Here is a 21,346-nt window from a genome sequence, read left to right on the forward strand (position 1 = left end):
AGCGACTGGAATGACCATGTTCTGTCACGTCACCATAACTTCCTGCACGTCCTGACACAGTCAGAAGAAACCGTCGCACGACATTTCAGAGGTTTGGACTGTTCTTATCTTTTCACCAACTCTTCGAATTTAAAAATTCAAAATTTGAAAATATTAAAAAGTAAGCGGGAAAATACCCCTTACCCCTTGGCAAACAAGTAACCGTAAGACGGATGCGGGTACAGTGTTCAGGCAAAACCATTCACATACCTAACACCCGCAGGGAATTGAAGCCAAGTACCTCGGCAACCAAGTAACTATAAGACGGCTGCGGGTACAGTGTTCAGGCAAAACCCTTCACATACCTAGCACCCGCAGGGAATTGACGCCAGGAATACCTTGAAAGAAAAGTAACCGTAAGACGAGCGCAGGTACAGTGTTAAGGCAAAACCCTTCACATACCTAGCGCTCCGCTGGGAATTGAAACCAAGAAGGATCTTCTGGGCAATGCTTGCGGAAACGGAAATAACATCCCCGCATAGCGGGAACGTCGAGAACTACGTTGTTTGAAGCTCCAGGATGGAATTGGTGGTCTTAACATAATTGATCACTATGTTCAAAACTACCAAAACCTCATGGAAAATCCATACAACTGGGACTCAATGCTCCTGACTTGCGAGGAGGTTACAGACCTACCCGCATCATACCCAAAGACCAAGCAGGAAACTCGGGCATTTCTGCAAGTGACAAGGACTTCTGCGGAAAGAATCCCCATGGAAAACCTTACAAAACCCTTTTCAAAACCCTTTGCTCAAGTCCAAAAGTTCACCTCACTTTATTAAACACTCAGGAGAATAACATTGGACTGGGGGGACTTGAAGAGGTAGGTCCCAGCAGAGCCCAGTTGGACCCGCAAGACTCACCTTAAACAGGGACGTCTGCGCAGAGACCAACTGGATCTGCAGGACCAACCATGCTCAGAGACGTGACGTCCTTACGCGCAGTACGCAAACTGGTCCCGCAGGAAATGCCTCCCAATGGTGAAGGACTCCGCCTGTCCCCGCAGCCTCGGATACAAGCCATTAGGGAAGGCCACCCGCGCAGCATGGCTACACGCACAAGGCACTTAGCTCTCGATCATTCAGTGTCACCTGAAGGAATGAGCCAAGCCGGGAGCAATCCCGCACAGAGGCGGGAGGGGGAATACTCCCGCCCAAATAAGCCAGTCCGTATACTGAAGGATCTTTTACTGTACCTGACGAGGTATGGGCGAAAGATCTGATCAGAGATACGACAGCTCACTGATACAGTATGGCGAGCAGCATGCTCCTGTACTGTATCACTATTAGCCGCTGCCTACTCACCAACTACTGTCATACCACGTGCGTAGCCGGCAGTTGGTGGAAAGGGAATAGTACACAGCAGGCCTGGTCACTATCAGCCGCTGCCTACCCACCAACTACCAACAGGGCACGTGCGTAGGCTACTGTTAATGAACAGGAACACTGTAGCAGCCGGCCATACCTCCTTGGAAACCTACCTTCGGCTATAAATACCCCAAATGGTATGATCATCTCAACATTACATTATCACATTATCATCATAATATACCTGATATCTGCTCTAGCAATCTCTTAATATACTTTTATATTTAAAGAGCAATCTAGTCTGATTCTCACGCCGGAGGGTGGTCACAAGGAGGAACCCCCCCTTCTCAGTGACGAGCTCACGGTGTCTGTTTTGCAGGTTATCAGAAGAACCATCTTCAAAGGGTCTAACCCCTCGTGGGAAACAGCTATCCAACCCCCAGGTTACCAGTAATCTGTCCGGGGTCCGGTTAGTGTTTCTTCATTATGTATGTCTATCAAATTGATATGGGGGCAAGATTGATGATGTTTGGTGTGGTTATGATATACCCATGATGTCTAATCCTAATTAGCTCATGAATTACATTCTCGTTTTTATCCTCTAAAGCTACTCCGATCACGTTCATGCCCTTGTTTAATTGGTTGTATGGAAGGTTGGAAATGAGGTGGAGTTCAAAAACATCAAGCTCTCAGTTTCTAAGATAATTAAAGAGCTCAAAATCAAGGGTTTTTTTTTCATGGAACCACCATATATTAAAGTTTACGTCTTATCCTAAGGCTTGTTTATAGTTCGATGTAGATTGTGCGCCGCAGTGGTTGCTTTAATTCCTCGTTGTATATGTTTTGTTTCGGTATGTTAATTTGGGTTAGTAATTTCCTGTTGACAAATTTTAAGACATCTCGTTCTAGAGTTAATCAAGAATGTATAAAGAATATATAAAGTCATTTATTGTAACTTACGTATTATATTTATTTCATGGGGTGAGTGTGATTTAATTTATGAGTTCAAATAAATATTACAACATAAAGAGACACTTTACTCCACCTACCACCTAAACAATTTATTATTCATTTATTTGCTAATTAAATAAAACAGTTAGCCGAAATACTGGAACAAAAATTTTCATTATTGAAATCTAAAATTTAAATGCACAGAAGTCTCTTTGTTTACAAGAGTGTTCGTTGTGGCAAGTAACGGGGGCGCGGACAATGTATTTGTGCCATGTCACTCGAAAACACCGCAACAGGTGCCAGTGATAGGAGGCGTGAATAGGCTTGCGTGAACTCGCTCATGGGCGTGAATGGGCAAACGCGCGGAGGGGGGGGGATGTCTGGGAAAGTGGCTTTCGAGTATGGGCTTTATCCATAACATGGTCCAAGTGAGTGAGAGCGGGGGCTTTATTCGAAGCCTAGTCAGCGTCCTGCCAGCACAATGTGATACGATATTAAAGAATGGATCAAAGACCAACAAAACCTCACACCATATAGTCTAAATATTATAATTTAACGAGCTATATTGGGGCTGTTTGGTTCGCGTAATCCTTTGGGAATTAGGATGAAATTGTAATTAATTCCCATGAAATTTATACATTCCACCATTAATTGGAATATAAGAAGCCTTCATTATCCTGATGAAATTTCAGCTTTTCAATTGAATGCTAGCTAATTACCAAAAATATCTTATATCTCCATATTCATCCACTAATTCATCTAATTCCATTTCTGAATTTACCAACCAAACACAATTGCATTTTTTAATGGAATTACATCAAACTCTATCAACTTCCAATTCCTTTCAAGATTTCTTCTAACATAATTTTGCAAACCAAATGCCCCCTTATACTTTTTCACCTGAATAACCTACCCTTATTGATAATCACAGCGAGTTGTGTTTGCTGTAAATTACAGGCTCTCACACACAGGTTGAACATATTTTTGATTATCATTTCATTCGAGAAAGTTTTCTTTAGGTAACTTATACACCAAGTTTGTTCCGATCAAGCTTCAGGTAGCTAATGTCTTCACGAAAACTTTACCACATGCTCAATTCGACATTTTCTTGCCACACTTAGAGTTTTCACCAATTGTATAATTATGTGTTGTGTTCAACTTCATGTCTCAAACAAGTACAAGTTTGATGACAAGTGACCCCCGAAGTCGCATATAAGAATATTTTGCTTGTTATAAATCCTGTATTTTTTAACAACCAACTTAACTAGCCGGCTATGTGATGAAGTATACACACCATTTTTCAAAAGGAACCTGCATTTGTAACTAGAAACTGTAAAATAATATTAGTGATGAGCAGCATGTTAGATAAATAAACGTGGACTACATTTTTATTTTAGGAAAATTCATCAAACAGTAACAAAGTTTTTCACTTATTTCATTGAAGTCACTTAAAGTTTTTTTTTGTTTGTTCCTCTAATAGTAACGAAACTCCAAACCTAAATATTTCTGTTAATTAATAGTTATTGATTATTATACGCTTGGATCTATTTTTTTTAAGAATACACCATATTTGAAATATGTTTGGCAATCATAAAAATCTTTATTGTTTTTGGTTTTTGAAAGGGTTAAAAAACAGTTTTTCAAATGTCCCAAATCCTGGCTTTTCAAAATGGCTTTTTGAAAGACAATAAACAGTTTTTAAACTCAATCCCAAACATGCTTTAATTTCTTATAAATGACTTAAAATTCATTTTTTCGATTTGGTTCAATTCCAACCTATTCCGTTCGGGTTTTTGGTTCTAGAAAATCGGGTATTAAAAAACATAAAATCAAACAGCTAAATTTATTGAGTTCGGTTACATTGTTTATTTCAAATATGGTTTGATTATTGCAGTTTCTCGAGCACCCTATATTTAACCCTATTGGATAAATGTATATAGAAGTGCAAATCCTAACCACTTAATCTAACCGAAACCGAAACCAAAACCAAAACCAAAACCAAAACCAAAACCAAAACTGAAATCGATATTAAGTAATTAACCGGTGCAGTAGAAACCGGTTAGTAACCCATTACCAGTTTGTCACTGATGCTCCGTAACTAGAGGTGTACATCCTAACCGGCTAGTAACTGGTTTCTAACCGTTTCGCTAACTGGTTACTAACCGGTCCATCTCTATCCAGTACTAACCGCCAGTTAGTAACCGGGTTATATTATTGATTTTGAAACCGGTTACAAACTGGTTAACCGATTTTTTAAATTATTTAAAAAAAAACCGGTTAATACCCGAACCGATTAACCGATTTTTTTTAATTATTATTTTATCAAAACCAGGTACTACCCGACCTGATTAACCGGTCAACACGGTTAATTTCCGCAAAAAAAAAACCAGTTAGCAAAATAACCAGAAGATAATAGTTAATCGGTTCGGTTAACCGGAATGCGCACCTCTATCAGAACTGGTTTGTAGTTTGGATTCTTGGAAACTAATGATACTCCAGATGTGAATGGGCCAAACCCAAATAAACATTTGCAATGGATTGGGCCATGAGGTAATCGTTAGCTTACACCGGAAGCACTGCACCATTGCTGCTGGGGGAAAAGCTCTCTGGCCACAATCGATCTCAATCTCAACGACTAAACTAAATCACAAGATCTGCCTGCCGGAAAGTGTTAACTGAGTTGACTCGTTCCATGGCGGATCCGGCGTCTTATTCTCTCAGAAAATTGCTACTGGACGAGATCACGCCGGTGGTCATGGTTCTCCCCACGCCTCTAGTCGAACAACGATGCCTCAAAAACGGACTCTCCTTCGTCCAAATGCTCACTCCGTTCTGCGCATTCAACAATATCGACGGTGAATTCACACACACACTTTGATTCAATTTATTGTTCTGTGATTGTATGCCGTGTATGAAGTATGCTGTTTCACATAGAGCGTGGATGATCGATTGTTTAGTCTCATTTCGGTTGAATTCTAGGGTTTCTCAGTTAACGAAGGAGTTAGGTTAAAATTAGGATAAGGCGGAGTACAGATTATGTAGTTAGTGTAGCTGAATTGATCTGGATTATACTGTATGCTATGACATTTGTTAATTGATCTTACTGCTTCACTTGAATATCGGTTTTGATGTGGTCTTTGTTATACGAATTTAGTTATTGATAGCGCATAGGAAGAACCGAAGAACTTCGAATTGTAAACAATCTGTTATTAGGTTTTCTAATGTAATTCTAGATTATTCAAACTTGAGCAAAAAAGCATTTAAGTTAGTTAGAAGATTGGTTAGTGAGTTAACTGTCGGCTTTCTGTTATCGGATAGAGGAGTAATTTTGGATATATTTGGAGTAATTCATATGTTCACGTTCATGTACTTCAAGACTCAAGAGTTCAGATTTAGCCTGTTTGTTTTTACACGCGATTATAAAAACTGTTATTAAACAGGTTAGGTGATAGTGTCCTTAGTCTATACTTTTTGTTGTTTTACAGTCCCTGTTCGTACAGCAAGTGACCAACCTTACAGGCTGCAGAAGTTCAAGTTACGAATGTTCTATGCATCGGATATTCGACAACCAAACATTGACGTATGAATTTATCTGTTTAAAAAAATGCTATCCTGTTACAGTTACAATACAGTCTTTTAGATTGAAGTTTACAGATATCACTCCTATTGATAATATGAAGTATCTACAATAATCAGTCTAGTTCTAGTTCTGACCGTTATTTGTAAATTATGAGGGACAACTTAAAGCACCTTTTACTAATGGAACAAGTGTAAAATTTTGTTTGATGGTGTCTAAATAGGCTTTCATCTATATCCATAGCTAATAGGAAAATATGCCTACCTTATTATTTATTCAAATTTAGTATTTTTTAATAGTAATTAATGGTACTTATCAAGTTCGCATTGTTGTAGCTTATTATTTCATCAAATTTAACATTGTTAAATGGTAATGAATGATACTTTTGCCAGTCATTTAAGCTGTATGAATTGATCTAACATTTATGTTTCCTCTCTCTTTATCAACCTCGGGGACTTTGTTAGATTATCTTAATAGTATTATATTATGCTGCGATGTTGCATCCTAATATCATATTCTAGGAGCAATGTGCTTACATGCCAAGGAAAGTGATTTAATTCTATCGATTATCATTATTAGATCATCATATGATTACTGAGTATATGCTTGAGTTTTAGTGGCTAGTGCCCATGCACAAAGCAGCCAATGTTGACAGAAAATATCACAATTGAGAACAAAAGGTTAACAATCCAAAATTATGATGTCACAGTGCATAAAGCATCCAATGTTGATAGTGAATATTACAGTTAAGAGAAGCAATCCAAAAGCTTAATACAATTATGATGCCTTCAGTATGTAAAGATTTAGATACCGACTAATTTTCATTTTAATGGACTGAAGAGGTTTGTAAGGTTATACGTAAAGGTTACCACATATTTATGTATGAAACTATGATTTGATGATTATTTTATACTAAAGAGACTAGGAGAGTTTTAAGAGGACTTCAATAAGGTAGCAATATGGTGGTTAGATTTATGTGAGTAAATAAGAACCAAGAAGAGATAAAGGACAACTGATTACAGATTAGACATAACATAAGAAGGATAGTTGGCCATGTAAGTGATTGACTTACAATGAGAACAATTACGGAAGCTAAACAATTAAGTTTCCAAACATAGTCACCTAAATCGTGGTTCGCTCCGGTACGGGAACGAGGAACGGGAACGCGATTCGCTAGTTGGGGCGTTTTTGGTACGCAGGGGTTAGCTTCATTTCGGTACGAACCGGTACGCTATACCATAGAGTTCGGTTTGATGTTCCCAATTCCAAACATAATTTACCAAATTCTAACATTCAAATTATCATAACATAGAATAGAAATTACCAATTTCAAAATCCAAATACCAAAATCCAAATTTTAATCAAGAACAAAACATAAAAAGAAAACATATGTTTCACTGGTATCGCTTGTGGTATTTCTTTTTGCCAAATGTCATTAAACATTGAAATTGAATATGAATTTTGAGATTGAAGAAGAGTAGAGCCGAGATGTATCTAGATATAATATAAATTGCTCTAAAATTGGTCAAAAATATGAACTGATTTCATTGCTGTAAATTGATCGAGATGTATATGTATTATAAATCGCTCAAAAAATAAATTGATTCTATTGCTTTTAATTGATTTGCTGTGTTGATCGTGTATTGAGTTCCTAACAAAAAAATCGCCAAATTGATTGGATTGATTAAACTGAAAGCGATGCTAACAAATCTACACTAGTACATACGCCATATTGATCGGACCAATTGCAATTGAAATCGGGAACGCCTAACCACTTAATTGGAATACTATAGTTGAATTGATTAGGAAGACGATCCTGTCAACCCAATTCGCGATTTCATAGCGATTGGGAACGCCGACGATTTCGATTGGGTACAAAATGATCCAATACAAAATACACGGCCTTGCTAGTGAAGTATGTGACTATGTTCCCAAAATACATATCTCTTTCTTATAGGATAGTTGGCTATGCTAACTGATTGAGTTACAATGTGAAATTTAGATACTGACTGACGTTCACTTTTAATGGACTGAAGAGGTTTGTAAGGTTATATGTAAAGGTTACACATATTTACATATATTATTCCTTCTCTATCCTGAATCATAATAACTTCCTCACATTCTTAATAATTTAATATCTCTTTACAGTGTATACATTTCATTTTTTTGGGCCTGCTGATTGGCCGATTAAGGGATCAGTGCCACTTTCTTTATCAATGCTAGAACCACCTTATACCCCTTGGATTTTGGTAAACCAGTAATGAAATCAAGGGAGATCAATAAGTGGCTCAAAAACTTTCAGAGAATGTTGGTGTCATCATATAAACAGTTTTACACCTCTAGACTAGATATAAATTCATTATAGTTCCTATACCCGTGGTTGGGGAAATATGTCAAAGCATTGTAACCTCAACTTTAGGTTTAATAGTGGTACAACATGCTATAATTTAAAGAGCTAGGGTACACAACTAAGTACACTAGCTCTTGAAAACTTCAAAATAGTAATACCACACCAATCTAGTTCTTTAACATATATGCACGCACTCACATGGAGTTGCAGAAAGCTAAATTAACACATAATGGCTTGAAAGAAATATCCTTAAGTATCTGTTTGCAAATGTCGATATTTAAATGCATGCATTTGCAACTTATTTGGTTAACCTTCAAACAGTTCTCTCTTAGAATTTTTTTTTTAAACTCAAGTAGGTTACGAAGGAGCGGTTAGAACAGGTTATTGCTGATGCAGGAAACAATGAAGATTCTGAATTGTACTTAGATCCATCACCTATTGAAACTATGTCCACCTGTAAGTGCTTTCACTGTTCTAATTAAACCATGTGAAATTGTACTGACAGCTCATTTTTTTTTTCAAAGGTGATTCTTTTGTTCAGTTGTTGTATATTAAAATTAGTCTATGAACTTGCTTTAATATGTAAGTAACAGGAAATCTTTTAGAGTTGGTAATTGTTGTTACATACAAGAAGGAAAATTTGCTAAAAGGCAAAAAAATGTTTATTACTGCTAAAATGCAAGGAACTAAACTAGATTGTCATGTTGAGCAACTTTAGCTAAGAGGTTGTACTTATTATTTTTTTTTGAATTATTTATTTACTTATCTTTGCAGCTTCTGAACCTGAGTTTGTACCAACATGGTTTCAATATTTCAATAAAGAGCTTGTACGCAGTGTATCCTTCTCAGATCATGAAGCTTTTGATCATCCTGTTGCAGGTAAGTTCTAAGAATGCAATTTTGAGCTTAGTTTATAATTAATATGGCTTAATTTATAATGAATGTGCAGGCCTTTTGGTTGTTTCATCAAATGATGAGGACCCTATCAGCAAGTTCAGGGATCTTTTTAACACAAACCAGTTGCCCCCACTTTTTAATGATGGTGCAATGGATCCAAAGATTCCAAAATATTATATTTTGGTCCATGATAACCAAGATGGATCCCCAGAGAGGTATCCTCAGTCCTTAATGCCAGTATTGGGTTGCCTGTTTACTAATACATCTATCAAATCATAAGATTTGCTGTTCTTTTTTTAATTGCATGTGATTCAGAGCAACTAAGATATTGGCGGAAATGAGAAAAACATTTGGGTCAAACGAGTGTCGTTTACTTTGCATTAACTCCTCCCAAGGTCAATTAGTTGATCATAAACCGAATCCATGGGATCCTTATGTAAGCGCATTTCTAATAATGCAATGTGTTTACATGTTCTCATAGATTATGAGTTTGGAATTTTTTATTGATAAGGGATTGTGAATGTGTTGCGTTCTTTGGCAGGTGTCAGATGCTTCACTTGGTCAACATCTTGGCTGTTTACTTAACAACGAGGATGTGGATGAGGTTTTTTTTGCTATTTTTTTATTTTAAATGCTACCTGTTTCCTTTATGGTTTAGTACTATTTGTATTTGTTATATGAACTCTCTCTAACTTCCTATCAATTGCACCAGTTGAAGGTTTTTGTTCGTGATCTATCATCCAAAGACATAATTCCTAACATGGAGCAAAGAATCCGTGTTCTAAATCAGCAGGTTATATATATTTCTACACAAAATTAGTTTCATTCTTAACTTTGAATATCAGATCATCTTACCTTTGTATGCTGTTGTTGTAGGTCTCTGCAACAAGAAAAGGTTTTAGAAACCAAATAAAGAATTTATGGTGGAGAAAAGGGAAAGAGGATACCCCAGAGGTTCAAAGTGTTGGCATGTATGTTTGGCGTGTGTGTTTTACCTTTTACCTTAAACGGTCTAAAACTCCTGTTCTAATATACTTTTTCTAATGATATTTGAAGGTACACTTTTAATTCCATTGAATCTCAAATAAGGGTTTTGGGTGATTATGCATTCATGTTACGAGATTATGAACTCGCTTTATCAAATTACCGCCTGTTATCTACTGATTACAAGCTTGACAAAGCATGGAAACGATATGCTGGTGTACAGGTAACTATTAAACAAGCGTTCATGCATTAAGGTTAGACTACAACTGTCTGCATGCTTTAATCCTTCGTTTCTTTCAGGAAATGATGGGATTGACATACTTCATGTTGAATCAGTCAAAAAAGGATGCCGAGTATTGCATGGAAAACGCGTTTAGCACGTATTTAGTGCGTCTACGACTTCTTTACACACATATTTTGTTAATTTGTTGTTGTATCACTTATTTAGATGCATTTATTATGTATTTACAAAGTGTACTCTTATTCAGCGAATTGGGACATCAGGCAAGGGAAATGCTACTCGTTGTGCTCTTTGGTGGGTTGAAATGTTGAAGACTAGTGGTCAGTATAAAGATGCTGCTGGTGTTTACTTTCGTATCTCTGGTGAGGTAATGGTCACTTCTCTTTTGTGAATACATGTTATATATGTGGTATTTTTTCAGTAAAAAGGGCATTTTTTTTCAGGAACCACTTCATACAGCTGTAATGCTTGGGCAAGCATCTTACTGCTACCTTCTAGCCAAACCATCCATGTTAAGGAAGTATGGATTTCATCTCATTCTTTCTGGTGACCTGTACAAGAAGTGTGATCAGGTAATTTAATTTCAATGAATTATAATTCTTAGTTAATAGTTTATTTTCATAGCATGTATAATGTTTTTATTATACATAGCACACTTAGTACGACCACATAAGCATAATAAGTTCATTCTTCGTTTTCTCTAACATTTCCGCCTTCTTAAATCAGATAAAACACGCAATTCGTGCATACAGAAACGCGCTGTCTGTGTTCAAAGGAACAACATGGAGCCATATTCATGATCATGTTCATTTCCAGATAGGAAAGTGAGTTCTAAAGGATCTGCAAAAATGTATTATGATGCGCTTATTAAAATTTAGATAAAATGAGCTAAAGTTTTTAATAACACTTTTACAGATGGTATGCTTTTCTTGGAAGGTTTGATGTCGCCATGAAACATATGTTGGAAATTTTGGCTTGTAGCCATCAATCGATGGCAACGCAGGAGTTATTTATGAAGGATTTTTTCCAGATTTTACAGGTTAGCTGATAGGAATCATGCTTGAGTTATAGTCTAAATGCCATTTGTCTATTTTAGGAGGGGGTCAAGTGCAAGTTATAATTCTATAAATAGGTATTATTAGCTAATAGGGAGGGAGAGTAGGTTTATGTTTAGAATGGCATTGCCATGGCTCCTGCGTATGCGGTGAGAGAGGGCTAGGCCCAGGAATCTATTGTAATCTTTCTATACGTTTTCATTAATACTATCGTTCTTCCTTTTTATCCCTATTATCTTCTCTAAATCCAATCTAGAGCATATCAAACCTTATCATTAGCATTGTTGATTGATTTGTGTTCTTACCTTTTAGCAGTTTATCCACAGCTTAATATATTTTTGTTTTCCTGTTATATTTGATGTAGAAAACAGGAAAAACATACAATATTTCCCGACTTCAGTTGCCGATTGTCAATATCTCTTCCCTTAGCATTGTTTCTGAAGATCATCGAACTTATGGATCACATGCTGCTGTAAGTTAAATCACACTCTATGTTTCTTACATAACCATGTTATCATTTCGATATGATATTTTGTTTTATCTGTTTGTGGATGAATGAATTAGATAATTTATATTGTTATTAAGGGTATAATATAGATATATTTTTGGAACAACTGTTGTCCTTGCAGAAACATTGTCGTACTTGAAAAAAGACCTTTTTTTTGCATAACTTAAAGAGCCATGTTAATGCATGTTATTCAACTTGCTGATGAGACAGTTATAATGACTTGGATATTTGGTACTTGGTTCTAAATAGAAGTTCTAAAAAGCATCAAATTTGGTTGCACAAGTTTTTTAAGGTTCTCGTTTGATAAATTATTATTGAAGTAATTTGAAGTATTGTACTGTTTAGTAGTATATTAGAAATAACAAAATGGAAGTTATTTTGAGAAACATATTGATAAAGATCAAAACATAATCATTAAAATGCTTTTTTTTTTGGAATTAAATTATACTCAAATTTCATCAAAATCAATAGCTTGTTTGTTTCATGGAATATAAAACTATAGTCAATAGTCAACATGCATCAAAGAAAGTGTTTGGCAGTTTAGCTGGTGTATATTTTTTGTTGGATTTGAGTGGAGTTGTTTATGTTCTGCTGTCGTTCATGCCAGGTCAGCGTTAAAGAAAGTGTTTGGCAGTCTTTGGAAGAAGAGATGGTTCCATCTTTATCTAATGCCAAGACTACATGGTTGGATGTACAGTCAAAGCTTCTACCAGCTAAGCTTAAACAATCAAATGTCTGTGTGGCAGGAGGTATGATGGTGGACTGCACTTAGCTGTTGTAATATATGGTTAAAATAATCTCGTGTAATATACAATGAATAATGATTCATATAAAATCCATTGATATAAGCCACTGGTAATAATCTCTGTTTTGAATCGGACCAAACTTGCAACGTTTTCTAACATTTATTTTTCTTTTATTTGCAGAGGCACTTAAGGTGGAAATTTCATTCAGAAACCCTCTTCAATTATCTATTCCCATTTACAAAGTCACCCTAATGTGCGAGTATTCGGAAAATGAGACACCGCCTGGTATGTTATAAAACCAAAAAAGTTTGACTAAACTGGGAACGGGTCAAATGGGTCAAACAAGCTGAAAGTCAACAAAAGACCCTTGTTAAGCATGCAATCTTCTGAATTTGTATACAAGGTTTAAATATTGTTGTATTGACACTGTTTTTTTAATAATATTTAATGTGTTTGTAATTTTATTGAAAAAATATGGAAATAAAGTGTTTGCAGGTCAACCCAACTTGGCCTGGATTGCTTTGACCCACACTATAGAATGATATTTTTTATCCCTTACACACTCTTCAAAAATTGATGATTGTTTCATTGGTCAGATGCAAACACTTCAAAAGTTCATGACACATCTCTTTTTACATTATCTGAAGTTGACATAACATTGGAAGGTGGTGCCACGACAGTGGTGAGTTGACAGTTTTACAGTCTGTTATTTTAAATATTGGTCACTTATTTATTGTTTATAGATATGCATGCAACAACAGTTGACATTTTGTTCAATCCTTTAGTTATATATGGTTGATAGCTTATATGTATTTTGTAATATTTGCGATATTAATTTCAGGCTCAGTTAAGTGTTATTCCTAGAAAAGAAGGTCTACTGAGAGTGACTGGTGTGAGTTGGAAACTGTCTGATTCAATGGCCGGCTTTTACACGTTCGATTCCGACTTGATAATGAAACGAATTTCTAAACAGAAAAGGAAAGCTAAGCAGAACACCAATAAACTCGAGTTTGTGGTTATCAAGGTTCAGTCCTATGATATATATATATATAGAGAGAGAGAGAGGAAGGTTAACGTACAAATGAAATTAACGTGCTAATTGTGAGAATCAAGTAGAGTATTTATGTATACAAGTAGAGTAATTATGTAATCACATCATAGAGTAATTATGTAATTACTCTATGATGTGATTACATAATTACTCTACTTGTATACATAAATACTCTACTTGATTCTCACAATTAGCACGTTAATTTCATTTGTATTTGATCCAAACCCTATATATATATGTATATATATATTGTATTTTTCTTTTCTTTTCTTTAATCATTTATAACTTTTTTCTAATTATTCATTTTCTTTCAGAGCCTACCCAGACTTGAGGGTGTTATTAATAACCTGCCTAGTACTGTTTATGCTGGAAATTTACACCGTTTATCACTTGAACTGAAAAACTCATCAGAGATTTCTGTGAAGGTATGCTTGAATATTAGCAACTATGTTTACCCGGTTTATATGTTAATCTTAACATTTTAATTTTTGAATGGCTTATGCATCTCAACAGAATTTAAAGATGAAGATTAGTCATCCTAGGTTTCTAAACATAGGAAATCCCGAAGTGACAGATAGTGGATTTTCCATCTTGTCTGGAAAAGAAAGAATCTCGTACACATAAAGATGCAGATCTTGACGCCACTAGACAATCAGAAACCGTATTCCATTTCCCCAATGTCAGCAAAAGTCTACTGTTGATCTTGACATAATATAGTTTTAATGATAACCACTTATTTTATTCCCCCTTCATTTGCAGGACACAATAATCCATAAGGAAACTCCCTTTATTTTGCCACTTTGGTTTCGGGCTGCGACACCTGGCAACATGTCGTTGTACCTCACAATATATTATGAAATTGATGACCAATCTACTGCTATGCGATATCGCACTTTACGTACACATCATATGTTAGAGGTAACTTAAGAAACATTTTTGAAAAATTAATGTGTATGTATATGTTTTTTGAAAAACTTAATGGTTTACAGGTGCTACCATCTTTAGACGTGTCATTTTACATCAACCCGTGTTCTTCTAAGTTACAAGAATATGTTGTGCGAATGGATGTTATTAATCGAACAAGTTTGAGAAATTTTAAACTTCACCAACTGTCATCTGTTGGGAATGAGTGGCAAATATCTTTAATTGAGTCGATCGATCACATTTTCCCTACGGGAAACTTAGTACCTGGTCAAGCTCTTTCATGCTTTCTTAAACTCAAGGTGGGTCCACAAGAAGCTAAATATTTATTTCCTAATTATTGTCTATGACTAATATTATTATTCGATGCAGAATGTGAAGACAACAGAAACCGATGTTTGGTTGGGTAGTGGCCGCAGTGAAGCGCTTTTTGATACGCAACGCGCACCACTTGTTAATTTTCATCATTATGAGCGGTTGCATCAGAAGTCATCACATCAGGTTGAATAACAATATTTATATGTTACAAAAGGGTATTAAGTTTTTGTTTGGTTCGTATTATCATCTGACAGAATACCCTTTTCACCTTTGGCCAGGAAAGTCAAAGCACAGTTGACTTCATGTTGATATCCAGAATGGAGGAAAGTGAAAAAGTCCCTTCTGATGTTCCTACCCCTCCACAAATCTTTTCCCACCATGCATGTCATTGCAGGCAAGTCTACTTATACATTTCTTATATTTCCTAAAGCCCAAGGCTCAAAAAGCTCTACAGAAACCGAAAAAATCATTCCTTAACCAAAAAAACCGAACCAAAATAGTGGAACCCAAACAAAAAGCAGGTTTGGTTTTATTTTATTATTGTTTTTTTTGTAATAACCGAACTCTCGATTCGGTTTCAGTTTTATGTATATTTAAAATCGAAAAAACTGAGCTGAACTGAATTTATGGAATTTTCTTTTTTATGTTGAATTTTATGTTATTTATAAGAATGTAATAATTAGTGTTTTCAAAATATTTTAGCCCAAATGTATAATAATCAATTAGTTAATATACTTAACAAAAAGATTTAGGCTCAAATTCATTATTTTTTACCATTTTTTTGGCCTAAAAATTTATGTCCAGATGGTAAAAACTAAAAAAAAACGGTTTTCAAAAACTCACCTGAATTTTTCGGCTTTCCATTTGGTTAAGATTTAATCCAAAACCGACTGATGCTCACCCCTATTTAACCTTTAAAGGGTTTAGGAAACGTCGTATGCATTAAAAATGGGCTTTGCGCAACATTCAACCCGTTGACCCATTTGTTTTTTCTGTCTAAACCAAAGATAAAGCATAAATGATACGAAGTTGTTATATCTAAGTATCTAACTATCCCGTTTTGCAGTGTTTCAACAAAGAGACCAATATGGTGGTTACTGGACGGGCCACGGGCCAACTACAATAACTTCTCCAACTCCTTCTGTGAAACAAAGCTCAAAATGACAATTCATAACTCTTCATGTTTTGTTGCTTCGGTTCGTATCAACACATTTGACTCGCCACCTGGTGGTTCCCCATCAGGGAACAAACTCGGTTGGCACGATATGTCAACTCCACCTATTGTGGACGAAACAACCTGTACCAGAAAACTCGTCACACTGGAGTCGGTCCCGCCTTTCATTTGGTCCGGCTCAAGTACAACCCGGGTCAAGCTTGAACCCAACGCCAGCACTGAAATTTCTCTTTTGGTCACGACTTTTGCTCCCGGTACGTATGATCTTTCTAACTATACATTAAATTGGAATCTTTTAGACTCGGATGATTCTTGGGAGAAAGAAGGGGTGTGTTACGGGCGTCCGTTTTATTTGACCATATTGCGTGAGGAATGAGGTTTTTTGTTTAGTGAAATTAAGCGGGATTTCGTGTAGGGGTTAAGTTGTAAATTTTGTTGTTACAAATGTGATTATTGAACAATAGGGGAGATTGATGGAAAATGGAGATTAATTTTTGTTCACAAGTTAATAAGAACAATGGGATTATGATTCATAGTTTATTTGTATTGTCAGTTATGAGTTTTTTTTTCTTTCTTTTTTTTTAAATCAAAATCTGCTTGTTGCTGACTAAATGACCATAGACAAGTGTTTCAAGTTCATCTTTAATGTATTGTGTATTTCATATAAGTTTGATAAATGGCCTTTTTCTCCTAATAAGCTGCATTCGTTGTCGGTGAATGATGTTGCACAAGTTAGTGTCTAAAACGTTGGTGTAGTACCTGGCCAAATACTTTTGCTTTCTTTCGGGTAAGAGTTTCGTGGTACTTAGGCCCCTGCTTTGCTTGCAAACAATACTGAACAGATTATATTAGGGTTGCTAACTCGATATTGTTTTGAGTTAATTTTTTTTCTCTTGTATAAATTTATATTATATATGTTCGTAAGGTATATGTTAGAGAAACATGTTATGTTATTATCAAGTAGGGGGAATAGGAGCAAATAAATGTGTTATACTTCTATCCGAGAAAACAACTTTAACTAATTTCATGATGTAGAATTTACATTTAGAAAACTTAGTAAATGTAAATAAGCTAGCATCGATGTTTTGTTCTGAACTGAGAAAGGTTATAGTCGCAATCTCATCGTCAAATAAGCAAGATCGCTGGTCAGCTTTCCTGAAAACATCATTCTTAGTTGATTTAATTAATAGTGTGAGCATATAAATTGTTAAGTTTGCAAAAGCTCACTTGTGTAGGTCTGCTCAAGCAACTTACCAAGTTTACTTGAAACAAGTTTTATGTCCTTCAATGAAGGACAATCATCATAGGGAAATAATAAGTTGACCTTCTAAGCTAATGCGAGACTAGAGTCGAACATAAAAACGTTGTGTTTGTGAAATTTGAAAAATGTAACAAAAACATCAAAAGATTGTTATGAAGATGGAAGTAAATGAAATCCCACAAATCATACTCACTTTCAAGCTTTAGGACTATTCATTGTTAGCTACCACGACAATTCAAAGAGAACGTGATAACCAAATGACAAAAGGATCCATTAAAAAAGACTCCACAGTCCACACACATGTTTACTGAAAAAGTTGTTCTACACACATGCCTTCGAAATGATATCGCGTGGCTATAACAAGTGTCCTTAAATACGCGACTATACGATAGAGACGAGTAGAGGTCTTTGAGGTTTACTAGATGGGGTATCAAACCAATGTGCTTGAATATTTACGACAAAGTCTTTAATCGCTAATTTGTTGTAGATTGATTAGTTACACTAGATTGTCTTTCTATTTCTTTGTTATTTTATTCAAAGTGTTAAGTATTAAGAAAATTGTGAAATGTGTGACCCTCCTCCAAAAACTCTATATATTTAGGTAGCGTTTGGTATGCATAAATGAGAGGCGGAATGAAATAGTCCATTATGATGGAATGAAAAAAAATGTGTTTGGTTGGTCAATGGAATGGAAACACCCATTACTATGTCCATTCCGTTACTCCTAAAACACCACAAATTCATTCCATCCACCCTCTTTGTTTTTTTTTTTTAAATCCATCCCACTTTCATACCATGTCACCTCCACCACCCTCCCATCACCATTACTCATTGCCCTCTCACCACCCACCACCACTGCCTCCACCACCAGCCACCACCTACCACCGCCTCCACCGCCCGCCACCACCCACCACCGCCTCCGCCACCGGCCACCACCACCCTCCTCCGCCGCCCGTCACCACCACCACCCACCTCCGCTGCCACCACCCACCACCACCTACCAGCGCCGCTCACCACCGCCACCACCAACCATCGCTCCCGCCATCATCACCACCGCCCACCATCGTCACCGCCACCACCCCCACTATTAGCACCACCTGCCACCACCAACAATCGCTCCTGGCTCTGGCCCATCGCCACCGCCTCCCACCACCATTACTACTCGCGACCCATCGCTACCGCTGCCCACCACCACCATCCCGCCGCCACTCACTACCATTTTTATTTTATTTCAGCTTTTTTAACTTATAAAAAAATAAAGACTAATAATTCGTTTCATTCCCAGATAGTAACCAAACATGTCAATGAAATGGTAATTACTTCATTCATAAATGTTTCATAAATGTTGAATCACTTAATTCATAACAACCTTTCATATAAACCTATCTTTAAATCCCTTTTAAGTCATGGTATTTAAGTTTATTCACATAATGAAACAAGATATACTTGAATTGAAAAATATTCTCGTATTAACCCACAACTAACTACAACAATATAAAGTCTTTAAATCCCTTTTTAAGTCATGGTATTTAAGTTTATTCACATAAAGATATACTTGAAAAATATTCTCTTATTAACCCACAACTAACTACAACAATATAAAGAAGTCAAAGAAGTCTTAGAGCATGTTTGGGATTGAGTTTAAAAAATGCTTATTGGCTTATTTGTGTTTTTAAAAAGGCAAATAAATTAAATGTGTTTGACGATTACAAAAATCTTTCTTGTTTTAGTTTTTTGAAAGGATTAAAAAGCAGTTTTCTAAAAGCCCAAAATCATGGCTTTTCAAAATGGTTTTTTGAAAAAGCCAATAAACAAATAAACATTTTCAAACTCAATCCCAAACATTCTTATTCCTCTCATAACAATATATATGTTTTTTAATGTTTCCTCCTATAATAAAATACACTAACTTGAGGGCATCTGCATTATAAAAATAAATTTCACTTTCAACTGTTTTGGCTGCATACTCGGTGGCTAAAGGATCGACTAATATTAAACCACCCATACAGAATCAATAAATTAAAATTCCCCGAAGGTTTTAATTAATTGAATCATATATTTTTTAAGTTATAATCAATAATAGATTTTGCGGAAAATAATTACCTTTCTAAAAAGATTTTAGAAGTCAACTTTACCCTTATGGTGCATGGGCCACCTTCAGGTAGAGCAATCGGGTACTTCAGAAATACCGCCGCATACGCATCAAATAGCGTTGCAAAATTGGGTTCGTGAACCCAATGTGGAAGCCAAAGAATAAGGGTTGGAAATTGGGTTTGGGTAAATCGGTGATAAAATTTGAGGAGAAAACATCAACAAAAACAAAAAAAGATACAAGATTCAATCTACTAATTATCACAAAACTAATAAAAAGAAACAACAAAGAAGTAAAACATTACAAGATTGAAGCAGTGTTCAATAGATTCTCCTTTGATTGAAGATTAGACAAAACTGAAAGAAAACTGAAAGTGATTACGATCCATCTCTCGAGGTGAGAGAAGCATCCTTTTATACACCAGGTTGTTAAGCCCTTCATCATCTTTAATCCTTAGCATATCACACTTTTAGTCCTTTAATCCAAGTTTAACAATATAAACCTGTACAATACTAATCATACAATAAGTGTAAATTTACATATAAAACCTATTTGAATTGATATTTTAACAATCGGAAGCACCATCCTTTACTTTTCGGGTTCATTTGAATTGCAATGAGGTGTCTCTTGATGATTGGTTGGTTGATTTTGAATAATTCAGATATTTTAGCCATTTAGGATGCATCACTGCATTGCACCCTTTTACAGTTATAACCATTAGAAAGAAAACATGTTTTGTATCTTACAAATTGCCATACGATCATGATCAACTTTTTTTTTTCGTTAACCTTTTTCGATTTATATAGTGGATTTTTTATGCACATAACTTTTCATGTATCTATCTCCTTTTTAGACAATAAGTCGGGTTTGTATATTTCAAGATATTTGTGATACATGAAATAGATATACAGTTTATTCACGTATGTCACGGATATAGATATACAATTTGGTGTGACATGTTGAAATCATACTAGAAAGTATTATTTTTATGTTAGTGAATCCTGGGAGGTTTCCACTTTAACTCCAAGACTGACTTTGATGAACAATAAACCAAAATACTGAACTTTCTTCATGTATTTTTGAAAAAATTTTCAGTATTTTTGTTTCAAGTGTTAAAAATGTTGCCATGTCACCATCACATAGCCAAGAATGTTACATTCATTAAAGTGTATAATGGTCTTACTAAAGTTATCTTTTATCTTTTTTTTAAGAGTATAGTGAGGTGGATGTTTGTGACTGATAAAACTAATTCAACATACAAACAAGTCCAACGCTTGTGACAACTTTCACCAGATTATACAAAACGTCCCAATGACACGCTAGAGGGGCGGTGTTCCATGTCCTTGGTGGGTGAAGTAGCAGTGAGCTTGAACCCATCACATATATCCTAAGTGGCAATCATGACGCTTTATACAAAATATAGGTTGACTTGGACAAAATAAATTGTATATTAGTTCATTTGGTTTGCCTCAATTGAAGACAACCTAGGGAGCTCTATGACTGTAAAAGCCATTACAAAACACATAAGTTATTCATTCATGTGCTTCTCATTTGCTTGCTTCCGCTCACATCATTGACAACACAACCATCATCGCAGGTGTGTCGGATTCATTATCCATATTAGTTCATTTGGTTTACCTCAAATTAGTTAACAAGTTACTTTGGATGATATCAAGTTATTCAAGCTGTCAAAATGAACTACTAGACATGTTGCTAACTTAAAAAGGGATCCAAATAGGTTAGCACTCCCGTCAATGCCACCACCGGTAGCTCGATCGCGAGCTATTTACTCTAGGGGTGTTCTTCAGGTTATTTATTCGGGTTTCGGATTATTCAGGTTTGAGCTCAAAGCAAATTGACCCAAAAACCGACCT

General features: G+C 35.7%; 1 pseudogene across 1 annotated transcript; it reads left to right on the forward strand.

Moving 5' to 3' along the window:
- The first annotated feature begins 4,961 nt into the window (after positions 1 to 4,961).
- LOC143601030 (uncharacterized) lies at positions 4,962 to 16,637 on the forward strand (annotated as a pseudogene). Its single transcript, XR_013147581.1, has 27 exons — positions 4,962 to 5,152; positions 5,783 to 5,877; positions 8,581 to 8,680; positions 8,999 to 9,103; positions 9,174 to 9,336; positions 9,437 to 9,557; positions 9,663 to 9,725; positions 9,834 to 9,914; positions 9,998 to 10,092; positions 10,178 to 10,328; positions 10,406 to 10,492; positions 10,594 to 10,713; positions 10,790 to 10,918; positions 11,073 to 11,170; positions 11,262 to 11,385; positions 11,766 to 11,873; positions 12,517 to 12,658; positions 12,836 to 12,940; positions 13,252 to 13,337; positions 13,497 to 13,679; positions 14,021 to 14,131; positions 14,220 to 14,385; positions 14,466 to 14,624; positions 14,696 to 14,929; positions 15,000 to 15,128; positions 15,224 to 15,339; positions 16,012 to 16,637. The product of XR_013147581.1 is annotated as an uncharacterized LOC143601030 (transcript).
- The last annotated feature ends 4,709 nt before the right edge of the window (positions 16,638 to 21,346 follow it).

This window comes from Bidens hawaiensis, unplaced genomic scaffold, assembly GCF_021521415.1.
Source record: "Bidens hawaiensis isolate Kalapana, Puna unplaced genomic scaffold, B.hawaiensis_p1.1 tig00055218_1, whole genome shotgun sequence".
Taxonomy (NCBI): Eukaryota; Viridiplantae; Streptophyta; class Magnoliopsida; order Asterales; family Asteraceae; genus Bidens; species Bidens hawaiensis.